This window comes from Rissa tridactyla, chromosome 17 (genome assembly GCF_028500815.1).
Source record: "Rissa tridactyla isolate bRisTri1 chromosome 17, bRisTri1.patW.cur.20221130, whole genome shotgun sequence".
In the NCBI taxonomy this organism is placed as follows: domain Eukaryota; kingdom Metazoa; phylum Chordata; class Aves; order Charadriiformes; family Laridae; genus Rissa; species Rissa tridactyla.
In genome coordinates, this window is record NC_071482.1 from 990,584 (window position 1) to 1,003,702 (window position 13,119).

The window sequence follows — 13,119 nt, forward strand, 5'->3', positions numbered from 1 at the left end:
GCACATTCGGGGTGCCCATGCAGAGCCCCGCGACGGCGAGCCCACGTCACGCGCCCCAGCGTCACCTCGTCCGGCCGCCCGAGGGACTGCGCTCGCATTTCACAGGGCTCAGTGCCGGCAGCGTGGCCGTCTCATCAACACGGCAACAAAGCGCCTGTCACCAGGCTCATTTTGTCAGGCGGGATCTCAAATGGCTAATTTCCTTGTAGTAATGAGTAAATTAGCAGAATCTCTGATATGTTTTTGAGGCACTTATACTAATAAAAGGCGGAGCGGTGGCTAAATCCGTTGTGAAGCCTTGTGACCCCTGGCGTTAGAGGCGTGGGAAAACGATGGGCACGGGAGCTGGGAAAGCAGCGGTATCCCTCTGCCGGCTCCGACAGAGCCTGCTTGGAGCGGGGAGCCTCCAGGAGAGGATGGCTCGTAAGCGGTCCCGCCTGCACCACCCCAGGCTGCACCCGGGGACACGCAGCGGCGTTTCCTTGCGTTACCTGTGAGGACGTGCTCAGCCCGCCTGTCCCGCTCACCGTCCCCGGGAAAAGGATGGAGGCGCCGAGTTTGAACTCCTGCGTGGGGAGTTTGGGCTGCAGCCAGGGAGCGAGAGGTGGCGTGGCAGGGTGCTGCGGCCCCGCAGCTCTCGGCAGCGGCGGTTGAGCACAAGGCGCTGCCTTCAGGAAGGCACCGACCTGCCCGTTCTGTCCCCGATTGCTGGGAATTTTTCCCGTGGCTTTTCCTGTCCGCCTTTCTTTTTAGACCTTCATGCCGGCTCTATGCGCTCGCCATTGCTTCCCATGAAAAGGTTCACGCGGCTTAGGCTATATCAGAAAATCCATGGATTATTTTGCTGTATGTTTGAGGAATAAAAGTGGCGGAGCTTCACCAGCAATCCCTTGAGCAAGCAAGATGCAACGGTGGCTGGTGGCTGAGAGCAGAGCGAATGCAGGCTTTCTTATTTCTCTTCCCAACACCGCTCTCCTGCTCTTGCTCCGCCGAGAAAATTGATTGCTGGATGTTATTTAATCAAAGGCAGGAGCCGATTCCCGACTATCCGCCCTCCCGCCGCATCTGGCAGCCGAGCTCCCGCCGGCTCCAATCCAGGTCTCCCTGCGGTGGGGACGCACCCTCCCCGCTCCGGCTCCCACACCCCCCGGACCACCCGCACCCCCGGCCCCGCTCCCCCGTCCTGCTGGGCAATGCCGGGCACGACGAGGCCTGGCTCCGTTAGCTCCGCACAAAACGGCTTCTTTTACAGAAAGGGTGGCCTGCTCGGGGTGATGGATGGAGCTGTGGCAGCCGGGAGGGGCAGGAGCCGCAGGGCAGCAGCGGGACTGGGCTGCCGCCGGGGGACCCAGCAGGGACATGGGAAACGGGTGGGCAAAGGGCTCCGCGGGCAGCTTACCCCGCACCGGCCCCGGGGAGAGAGGCGGGTTGGAGCACGCCAGCCCCGTGTTCCCCGCTTTGCTCTCTTCATCGGCTTCTTGCTCCTCCACTGGGAAGGAGGAGATCCGTCGCCGCGGCTGCTCCCAAGCCCCGGCTCCCAGCCAGGCCAGGCTGCGGCGGGCGGACGGTGCCCCGGCAGCATCCCGGAGCTGCACGGCATCCTCAGCCCGGCTCCTCGCGGGGGACACCGGGGCTGAGACCACGGCCTCGGCCTCGAACCCGACTACGGGCCCTCCCGGCCCGCGCCGCCTCGCCCTTCCCAACCTGCCGCTGGCTTCGGGGAGGGGGGCGTTCACAAGCCGCTTGGCATTAAACTCTGTGAGGTAGGAAGCGAGAGGCTCGGTGCCCATGAATATTCTGGAGGAGGAGATGGATTAGTGTCTGAGACGCATCTGAAGGGATTTGCGAGGGAATTATTTATGGTGGTAACAAGTAAGCACTCATTTAGCTTATATTATACATTATACAAACAAGGCGTCGAGCTCTGGAAGTTAAGGCAGTAATGCCACTCTAAATTAAATTCATCAGTGCCTTAATTAACATCTATATTTAGTTCTTAATTAAGGGGAGTGGAGCTGGGGGGTTAGACGCTGCGCGGGGAGCGATCCCGTGCAGCTCGATGGGTTGGGGGAGCCGCTTCCCGCGATGCCCCAGGGAAGTTTGGGAGGAAAAAGTGAACTTGGCAACAACGGGAATAGGGAAGCAGCCGGGGCCGCGGCTTTCTTCTCCTGCCCCCCGCCCCCAGCCCGCACCCGCTTAATCGGTGGCTACAGCATGCGGCTTTGATCCCAGAAACCAAACCCCCCGTCTGATGGGTGACTCGATGTTATGCTAATCCGGGTTGATTGAGCTGAGATAATTACGCTTCATCCAGGTTTCCTGGGAGTTTGGAATAAATATTGATGCACAGCTGTCCCCCCGCTCAGGTACGTCGAGTGGAAAGCTCTTCCCCAGCTCCGGGCTTGCCCTGAGCCCGCCGACGGGCTGGGACCAGGACCGGTGCCAGGCGGGGGACACTGGTGGCCCTCCTGGTGCGGGAATCGAGTCCAAGCTCCCCCCGAGCGCCAGGCCAGGGGCTCGTGGGGCTGCCACCGGCTCCGAAGGGGCACGGCACCTGGCCGTGGGATCCTGCCCGCCGTGAAAAACCTTCATGGGGAGGCTTGGCAGGGCCGCTCCTGCCCGGGATGCTGCGGCAGCGGCGTGGGAGCCCCCGCTCCGCGCCCCCAGGGCTGGCAGGGGGCGAGGGGCGGCTGCAGCCGGGACCCCCCGGCAAGGGGCCGCCTGAGCCAACTCGGGGGCGAAAGGGATGCGAGAAAACAAGCTAATCAAATTATACATTCCTAAGAAGCATTTATAAGCCGTGTGCATTCTTTAATCTTAATTAGAAATCTTAGCAGCTCCCGCCGACTCTGTAATCAACGTTTGCGCGCGGCTGACCCCCACCGCGCTAACCTTGAGCGTCTCGAGCAGGTATTTGATGAGGGAGCTGGGGAGAGAGCCGGCTGCGCCGCGCTCCTTGTGGCGGGGAAGCCCGGGGGCACGGAGCCGCACGTCAGCGCCCAGCACCGGGGCGATGACGAGCGTTACGGCTGCGCTCTAATTCAACAGCCCGCGCTGACAATTCCAGGAGCCCCTAATAATCTCCCTCATTTGGCTCCACAGCATCCCTATTTGCAAATAAACATGATTTCCTTGCGCTCCCCGCGAGGGCAGGTGGCCAGGGGGTGCTGCCGGCTCGGGGGGCAGCGCTGGCATCGGGAAAATCATCCTGGATGGAGATTCCTGGCGGCGGCAGGGCAGGAGGCGGCGGTGCAGGAGAAGCCCTTCCCCGTGCTGGGGTGAAGCCGCAAGAGCGTCCCATCGCCGGGGCCAGACGCCGTAGTGCGCGTGGGGGGTGCCGTCCTCGCCCGCCTGGCACAGCGGAGTTCCCACTGGAAGAAAACAATCCAACGTGAGCCAAGAGCCCGCGGTCCTCGGGGAATCGCTGCCCCCTGCGCACGAACGACATGCTGTACACAGGCCCTCTGCAAACACTGCCGGCTGCGGAATTATTAACGGGCAGCCTGCGCTGCCTCTTCATTAGCGCCGAGGACAAACAGAAAGCTGTTTGCCGACCGCCGATTCCAGCTCCAGCTAAGCAAATTTGGAGAGCGATGGGCAAACAGGGAGCGGGCTGCCTGGCCGGACCCAGGCTGCGCAAGGCGCCGGGCTCGGCAGCGTCCCCCCGCCATGAGGCAGAGCGTTATGGGGCGCTTCGTTTTTTCCGCTAAGCTGACGCAAAGGATGCCTTTGGCGGGGGGGCAGGAGGAGCTGCAGAGACCCCCGCCCCGGGTCGGCGCCTGCAGAGCTGGCGGGGGCAGGAAGGAAAGGCCTCCTGCCTCCCCCCGGCAGCCGGGGGCTGGTTTTCACTGGCACTCGGGGATTTTTGGATGCTCTCCAGGGTTTCGTGCTCTGCCAGCCCCTCCCCGCCGAGAGCTGCGCGCTTCCCAGCCCACCCCCTGCGCGGCGCGTGTGTGTATATAAATATATACATGCAACAGGCATGCTTTATAGTAAACATAAACAAACACAAAGCTGCTCTGTGTTTGGTACGCAGAGGGAGCGCTTTCTGCCTCTCTGGGCTTGGCTGGACGGGGCGGGAGCACTCGCGGGGGCGAGGGGCAGCCGAGGTCCGCTGGCCACCGCCGCTGGGGACTGGTTTCGCCGGGAGAAGCCGCTGGGAAGGGCTGGTCCGAGCCCCCGTCGTGGCAGCTCTGCCGGGCCCTGCCTGCCGCCTGGGTTCCCGCACGCGGTTGCAAGCTCGGGAGTAAAGAAAGCAGCGGTGATAAATACGAGAGCCACCATCCCGGGCGTCACTCCCGTAATTTGCAGTTATTTAATAACCTCCTCGTGGCTTTAAGCGAGGCAGCCAAAAATCCTTCCCTCCGAGGGGAAAACGACGGGGCACTGCATCCTGGGTACCGGCATGCATAACTGCTAATAAGCAATAAAGACGGAGTTTTAGCAATAATTAAAGCTACCAACGGCGGATTCCCATGTCCTCAGCGTTAATGACCGCAGCCGCCCTGCGCAGCAAAGGAGAGGAGCGATGCCCGCGCCACCGGCGTGCCCGCTGCTGCCTGAAGCATCGCCAAAAAAACCCCACTCACCACGGGCAGCAGCACCCCTTTTATTTTATTTTATTTTATTTTATTTTATTTTATTTTATTTTATTATTTCATTTCATTTACTTAATTTCATTTTATTTCATTAAGCACCTTGAAACCAACAAGACCTCACCGGTGTAATCTGCTCCATCGATCGGCTCTGTTAGAAACTCACAGATTAATTAAGGAGGAGCGGGGTTCGGCCGCGGCCGCCGGGGAGAGCGGTACCCAGCACAGCGTCCTCCTCCCCGCTCTCTGCAGTGTGCCCCGGTGCTTGGGTGCCAGCGGGAGACCCCCGCGGAGATGCCACATCGGTCCCTGTGCCCCCCACCCCGCCCAAGGCAGGAGGGACAGGCGGCATGATTTGTTAGCATCTTCGCTTCTGGTCACGAAAAGAAATAAATAAATAAGGGGGGAGAAAAATCCCTGTGAACATGAGTAATGGCCCAGGAATGAGCAACCCGAGATAAAACTGAATAATAACATGTCAAAAACTACACGATGTGGGTTTTTATTCCCCAGCGGAGTTTCCTTCCTGCTAATCCATCACTGTAGAAGATGCAAGATTACTGCTTTCAGGAAAAACTCCGGGAGATAAATGTCAGTAAATTAGGGTTTATTATATTATTTAGGGCGATATAATTCCAAACATTCCTTTATTAAATTATTTATGCCCTTGGCGGTGGCTCGGCTGGGCAGCCGCCCTCCCCGGTAGCATCCCCCCGTGGCGGGTGGCCGCGGCGGTGGGCGAGGAGGGGACAGCAGCGGTGACAGCCTCGGCTGAGCCACGGCATCCCGTCAGCGGGGACGCCAGCCCGGATGGATCTGCAGGGTCCCCATCGTCCCCCCCGGCCCTGCAGCCCCTTCAGGGGTGGCGTCCCCCGGGCCACGGGTGTGGGGGGAGCTCCCCTGCTGCCGCGCAAACGAGCCCCGTCCCGCTCCCCTCCCCGCCGGCGCTTCAACAAGGTGTCGGGCGCTTTCCCACAAATTGCAGCAAAATTACAGTCACGTCAATAACGAAAGGCTTGTCCTCCCGAGGGGAGGCTGGCAGGAACCAGCCGTCCTGCTGAAAGACAAATGTACCCTGTATTTAAATCCAGCGGCAGAGATGCTCGCCGCTGTACGGCCCTTCTGTTAGCGCGCGGCAGAGCCCGGCGGATAGGTCAGCGCTGTCAGAAAAATGAAAGGAGACGCGAGGCCGGGACAAGCAAAGCAGGTAGGGAAAGGTGAACTTTGTCATGGCGGGGAAAAGTGGCCGCTGACAGAAATTTAGCGTGCCTAATGAGCAGCCCGGCGCCTCCGTGGCAGGCCTGACATCTCTGTTTTCCCAAAGAAGGAGCGGACGGGACCGCTGTGCATCCCACGGGAGCCGGGCAGTGCCCGGGAGCCCACGGCGGGGCAGCCGGGCTCCGTTTCGCCCTGGCTCCATCACCATTGCCGGCTGGCTTCCCGAGCCCGGCGCCGACAGCGGTACTGTGCAAAGCTCCGCTCGCTGCTGGGAGCAGAGCTGGCAGCAAGGGATGGAGAAACCCTGCCCTGGTGAGGAGATGGAGCAGGTGCCCACGAGGTCACCACTCGGTTCGCACGGCTGTCCCTCAGGCACCTGGCATCAGCCCCGCCACCGCCGAGGATGGTACCCGCTGCCAGCGCCCACCAGCATCGTCCCCGGAGCCGCGCTCCCCTGCCAAGAGCAGCCTCATCCCGCCTGCATCGGGCTGCGCCGCGAAGGCGGCAGCCACGGCATCCCTTCTCGTTAGCTGTCCCCGGCCCCGCGCGGCCGGCTAACGAGACCGGAGCTGACAGAGGAGGATTACCCGCTCCCAGGAAGCCGGCGTGATTGTGTTTACTCCAAAACCTGGGCCGATTTAGTTGTCGGTGCGCATCATTAATCTTCTTCTACAATCCCTTCCCCATCTGCTCCCACTTTTTAATGAACTGCCACTTGCCACACTCAATAAAATCAGTGCTTCGCAAGGATCGCAGCGAGAGGGGGAAGTGAGAGGCGACGCGGGGAGGGAGGGGACGGCGATAAAGATCCGCACTTTGCTTTGGGAAGATGCTGCCTCATCTACATGGGCAAATGAATCGCAACATCCTGCCCTGAGACACTTTTGGCTGTCTTGCCCCCGAGCAAGTTACTAATAACCACATCAGACCGCGCCGAACGCGAGCCTTACAAGGCAAAATGTCAGCCCAAGTTTGATCCCAGCTACGCTGTTTTACACAATTATTTTCAGCGCATGAATACTGCAGGCGGCACCGAGATTGTAGTTTTCCAGCTTGCTGGCAGCTCTGGGGATTCATCCGATATCAGGCTATTACCTTCTGATTACTTTCCTTGGCAGCCAACCCGTTTGGAGCTGGCAAATAAACAATAGGGAAGAGTGTGATGGGGAGCTTAGCTTTCAAATTACACTTTTCAATCATTTGTCACACCAAAGGTATAATGAGTGTTTAATACAAAACTCAAAAGACTGAGGGGCTGGGGGAGGCGGCGCTTTGCTTGCGTGGAGGACGCTGAGTTTGGGTAGGGCTCGGAAACTTCCTCTCCATTGCTCTGGCTTTCTGCTTGGAATCGTGGCCAGCCCAACCCGGCAGGACCTGCTGGAAAAACCCCATGCCCATGATCCGGGCTGGGACGGCCGACAGGGAAAAGAGCCAAAACCCCACCCGGGCATCACCCGGGCTGGGGCAGGACACGGAGGGTGCCATCCCAACACGCCGATAGGGACATCCCCGTCCCCGGCGACGGGATGGGCTGGTGCGGGATGCACAGCCACCCGCCCGCGCTAATCCTCCAGCATTTGTTGCCTTAATGTTACTCGTGATCAGACTATCTCACGTTAATGTGGATCTAATGTAGAAATCCATACGAGCTCCAGAGTCATTTGGTATTAATTAAACGCCGCCGTTATATTACTGGGATTGCTTTCTGTTTATTGCTCTCTGCAATTAGCAGACGAGACCTGCTCCGCAGCTGCGCTGCCTCCCCGCGCAGAACCTCCGAGCCCAGCGCCCGGTGATGGCGAGGGGGGCCAGCAGCCCCCCCAAACCGCCTCTTGCCCCCAGCAAAGTTTCCTGCCGCAGCCTCGGAGGAGAAGATGCTTCGGGAGGCAGAAGGATGCTGCCTCGGCCCCGGCATCCTCCTCCAAGGTGTTTCAGTCCTGTCTTGTTATTGAAGCTCGCCGTCCCTCTGCCCACATGTCAGACGAGAGAGAAGAATAGAAATCGCTCCTTAAAGTTCACAACCCGTCACTCCGGCTTTCAGAAATACAAGCAAAAATGGCAAAGCAGTAGGGGGAAAATCCATTTCTTTCGAGATGATCTTTCCCTGGAACATGTCCTGTTGATTTGCAGTCAGGGAAAGGCGAGTGTGTTTGTCTGAGATAGGGGAATCAGATCTGTCTAAACTCTCCTCTACTCCAAACTCCCCCCTTCAAAAGACCTTTTTTAAAAAAAAGAGAAAAGCCTTCAGAGAGAAACCTCTCCTGTTCGAAGCCCTTTCCTTGGTGACCGGGCCCCCCGAGGACCTTCTGCCCTTCACCTGCGCCAGCGGCACCGGGGGCACGGAGCCGGGACCAGACTTTTCCCGGCTGGGGGGGTTTGGGCTGGACGCCGCGATCCCCAGAGGCCCTCGGACCGCGCTCGGCACCGCGGTGACCCGCCACGTCCTGCTGGTGGCCGGGTCGAACGCCTTCATTTGTAAAGGGACAAAAGGACTTTGCGGGGACGCCTCGGGCTCCCGCAGCTCCCAGGGGACCGACGCGGCGGCGAGCCCCGCAGCCGAGCCCGCCCGCTGCTCCCGCGGCCCCTTCCAGCGCCCTCCCCGCAGGGAGAGGGGGGCCGGAGCCCCCCGGGGCTGCCCAGGGGCCGGCGGCTGGGCGCGGGGCACCACAGACCCACGGAGGGTGCGGGTCGCGGGGGACCTTAAAGGCCACCCCGCTCCACCGCCCCGCCCCGGGCAGGGACCCCTCCCCCGCCATGCGCCGGCGGGGCCGGGCCTCTCGTTAGAGCCAATTAGTAACTGCGGCGACCCGGCAGCCGGCCACCGGCGGGGGACGCGGGGCCCTGCGCCGGTGCAGCACTGCCATCTCCCGTCCGCGCCGCCGCGGGGACGGCCCGGGGCAGCCCCCGCTCTGCCAGGGGGTCCCCGCCGGGGCTCCCCGTCCCTCCGCCGCCAGCTCCTGCAGCCTGGGCTCCGCGGCTCCCGCCTTTCTCCTGCCCCTCGCCGCTGCCCCCGCCCCGGCGGCATCCCCGGGTGCGGCATCCCCGGGTGCGGCATCCCCGGGTGCGGCATCCCCCGCGGGACCCCTCCGGCGTGGGAGGTTGCGGGGGGGGGGGGCTACCGGCCCCCCGGCACCAGCCAGGGTCTGCGTGGCCGGTGCTGGTCCCCGCAGGAAGCCGCCGGTCTCTCAGCAGGCGCGGAAAGGGGAAATCGCAGCGCAGCTCTCAATTAGCAAAATAAACCGGAGAAAAATAAACTCTTCATCAAAAAGAAAGGGGAAAAAACAATAATACAGGGAGTGTGACCTATAAACATCTGCTCATGTTCCCCTCCAGTTATTGCAGAGAGAGAAGCCAAAGTTATTTCAGGCTTCTCATACATCTGGGCAGGGTTTTCGGGTTTGTTTTGCTTCTTTCCTGCCACCGCCCATCACTTTTCAGGCTGTAACCTCTGAAAGGCCCCACGGAACGGATTAGAGTGTTAAATCTCCCTGTCGTTATTTGCAGGTAATGCCCCTAAATCCTCGCCGTGACGGGGAATGCAGCGGGGAGGTCTGGCGGGTCCCCGAGCCCCTTCCTAGCCCAGGGAAGCGTCCTGTGGGGGGGCTGCGCGGCTCCCTGCCCTCCCAGCCACCGGCCCAGCCCCGGGGGATTGCCATCCACCGAAAAACACGGCATCTTCACGCGTGCTCTCCCGCAGCCCCTCGTTCCTCACCAGGATGAGCAGCTCCTCACTTTGCTTCCCTGAAGGCGGCCCTTCGGCAGAGCCCCGCTCCCCGCGGGAACCCACACCGCCTCGGGGGCAGCAGCCCGGGGTCTCCCCAGGAGCCCCCACCCCTGCTGGGGTGCCCCAGGGTGGTCGTGGCTGCTCAGCCGGGTGTTACAGGGGGGTCATCGGGGGGGAGGCCGCTGCAAAGCCCTGCCTTGCCTTTAGCCAGGTGCAAGGGATGCTCTCCAAAGGCAGGATGTGGCCGCCCGCCCATCCCCAGGAAGGCACGGGAGAACTGGGGAGAACTGGGAAAGGCAGCGAAGAACAAAACCCAAACAGCGCCTACGGAGCCGGGAAATCTCAGGAGAGGAGAGGAGAGGGAAGCAGTTTGTGTAACCTTGGAGACGGAGACAAGGAGCCCGAAGTGGAGGGAGCGCAGCGCCCGGAGCACCCGGGATGGGTGGCACCACAGAGGGCTCCGGGGGTGCTCTGACCCCCTTCCCAAAGGCCCCCCTCGACAAGGGAGAGCCTGGCAGAGGGAATGCAGCCCCTGAGGGTCTGGAGGAGCAGGACGCGGCGCTGCAGAGCAGCCGTTGGGTGGAGAGGGAGCGGGAGGGTTAGGCAGATGAGATAGCGGAAGAAGAAAGAAGTGACGTGGAAGAATAAAGGGAGCGAAGCGGAGACGCGACGTTGACGCAGGAGAGGAGAAAAAAGATCGGATATGAAATACGAGAGATCAAGGACAAAAGCTGTAAAGAGGCTGCACCGGCACTCCAGCCACCACGACACAGCCAGAATTGTCTGTTTTGTTAAGCGCTATACCCGTTTTGCTAAATCCCAACCACCGTCGCACGCCATTCCTCCAGAGCAAGCCACGTCTTGCCGTTCCCTCAGAACCTGGGCTGACTTCTTCTTTTCTTGCTTTCCACCTACCCCATCCCTGCTCTTTCTGTTTTGCACAAACCCCTTTGCGCAAAACTCCAGATTCTGCCCTGCCTGGCCCCAAACGCAGCGAGGGAGCGGGAGCCTGTCCCGGGGCACCCGGGCTCTGAAAGCAGCAGATACCTGGTGAGATACATCCATCGCGTCTGGGAGTGGTCCGTGTTCCTCTGAACTCACCTGGGGTAGAGATATTTAAAAACAACGTTTAAAAAAAATAAAAAAAATAAAGCCAGTGAGATCTGGAGCCCGGCGTCTGGGAGCAGGTCCGGGAACAGCCATGTCCCCTCCGTGGCTCTGGAGGGAGGGGGGGTGCAGGGAGCCGCTGCCCCACCAGCCCCACCACGCCACGCTCTGCAAGGGACAGCTCGGTTAATGTAGGGCATCAAACAGCCCGCAATTAGCTCTTGATCTTAATTACACACGTTACTGATGAGCTCATCAACTTAATCTAATTAGTCTGCAGAGCTCAATTGCCTGTCCCTTTTTCTTAAATAATGTGCTATGTAAGCCCATTATCCCTTTTGATGAAACCTGTTCGCTTACACGATTTGTCAGGCGGGCGCAGCACCGGCCGCCTGGCACGGCCAGCGCTGCCCCCTGCCCCCACGGCGCCGGCACCTGCCACCACCACCCCGCGTCCCCCCCTGTCCCCAGGGATGGGGGACGGTGCTTTCCCCAGGGGCTGCTGCGCTGGGACACCTGGGCTGGGCAGCGCCGAGCTCCCGGCCCCCTTCCCCGCCTGTCGCGAGGCTCGGGAAATGCCATCGGCGGCTGGCAGCGGCCGTCACACCCCAGGGTCCCCAAGGGGTCTCCAAGGAGCCCCCGGTGCCGCAGCCGTCGCCTCCCGCCCCGAGCCGGTGCTTCCAGGAACCTGCCCTCGCCCTCTCCCCGAGCAGGAATCAATGAAATCCCCTAAAAGCTCATAACTCGGAGGTAATTATAAGAAGCATCAATTACCCAGCGATGTGGGTTTCATGAATTCAATTAATTTGCATAGTGATCGATTCAGGCGGGTCCTCTCCGGGTCCCTGGAGGAAGTTAGGACATTGTTCTGCGCGCTATTGATTTTACAATGCAAAACCAAAGCGCGCTCTCCTCTTATTCAGAGCTGCTCATTCAGCCATATTAACTTTCAGATCATTTATTTTTGTATGTCTTTCAACTCTGTTTGTTGCTATCACACAAATGCAGAGTATTACATTGTAGAGAATAATTGAATCAATACAGTCATGGTACTCTGGGTCTCCCAGGCTCGCAGGAGCGCGAGCTGGCAGGAGCCCGCGCGCAGCCTGAGAGGGGGTTTTTTTGTTTTTTTTTTTTAACCTTTCCAGTTATTAAAACGCTCGTCTGGCTACATATTAACTTTCTGCACCGCGCGGCTGTTATTGTTTCGCCCACACCCGAGTGGGAGATGCCAGCGCTGCCACGAAGACGCTGCTTGGCTTTCTCCGAGCATCCTTGCATCCCTCGGCGGGGATGCTGCTGCCCGGTGGCGGGGCTCTGTGTCGGCGTGGGGACCCGGACTGCCCTCCTCGCCCCCCAGCCCCCCTCGCCCCCCAGCCCTCCTCAGCTCTCCAACCCCCTCCTCACACCCCCAGCCCTCCTTCCCCTCTCCACCCTTCTCGGTGGCAGGTGGCCACAGGCAAACAAGGGACGGGGCGAGAGGAAGAAGCCCCTTCAAACGATGAGGCCACCGCACAAAGGAAGAATCCTCCTTCAGGTTGAAACGGCTCTGAAAAGAGAGGGCTCTTTAATTCTGCTTCCCCTCCCACTGGGATATTAGACAGCTAAATAGCGGCGCGCCTGTTTCCTTCTGATAACCGGTTCCCAACGAGCACCCTAATTGTCCCCGGCCCCTCTCCGCCATCGTACAGAGCAGGTCATTTACTGCCCGGCACACGCAGCTAAACACAAATCCATTTTCCAAGGGAAATTTCTATTCTTATCTGGGTTCTGCAAGAGGGTTGCGAGCGGCCCCTGTTAATTGAAGCTTTGGTGTTTGTTGGAGGAGGCCTCTAATCAGCTCCGTGAAGGGCTGAGACGCTGCGTCGGGCAGCGCCGGGCTCGGCGGCCGTGCCGGGATGGCTGCGCCGGGAAGGGCACCCAACGGAAGAGCCCACGGCACAGAGAAACACCGTCTCGGCGATGGAGGGTTTCAGCCGAGGTGCCCCGGGGCACCCAGCCCTCGGCGGCGGGCTGGTGGCCAGGGCACACGCCGACCTGCAGCGCCGAGCGCCCGCCCGCGCTTCCCAAGGGTAAGGCGGCTTTTCAAGCGCTTTGGCTCCTCTTCTGCAATATCCTCCAGCAAATCAAGCATCCCCTTCTTGGGATGTTTTCAATCTGTTTTATGTTGATTTTAATTAAAGAATTTGAAACTGAACAAACAGTTCGTAGCAGGTGGCCATACAAGTGTGAAATAAGCAAACTGTTTTATCTGCCACAAACTCCACCAGTAAATTCCTTCAAATTAATCCCAGCCTCCAAAAGGCCGCTGACTCCGTTTGGGCTCTGCCATTCTCCAAATATTTGCCTTCATCCCGGCGCCAGGAGCAGGCGTGGCGGGGAGCTGGGATGTACGGTGGCTCCGGCTCCAGCACCAGCAGGAAAATTGCACCCTGGATTTGGGAGCGGCTCCTGGCGCCCGGCTGCACCCGGTAA

General features: G+C 60.2%; 1 protein-coding gene across 7 annotated transcripts in view; it reads right to left on the reverse strand.

Moving 5' to 3' along the window:
- Nucleotides 1–2,790: 2,790 nt before the first annotated feature.
- The window catches only part of BUD13 (BUD13 homolog), a 32,752-nt gene continuing 22,423 nt past the window's right edge, over nt 2,791–13,119 (reverse strand). For all 7 annotated transcript variants that reach the window (XR_008469605.1, XR_008469603.1, XR_008469600.1 and 4 more), the window contains one exon: nt 2,791–3,371. The gene's annotated coding sequence lies outside the window, so the exon portion shown is untranslated. The remainder of the gene's footprint in view (nt 3,372–13,119) is intronic.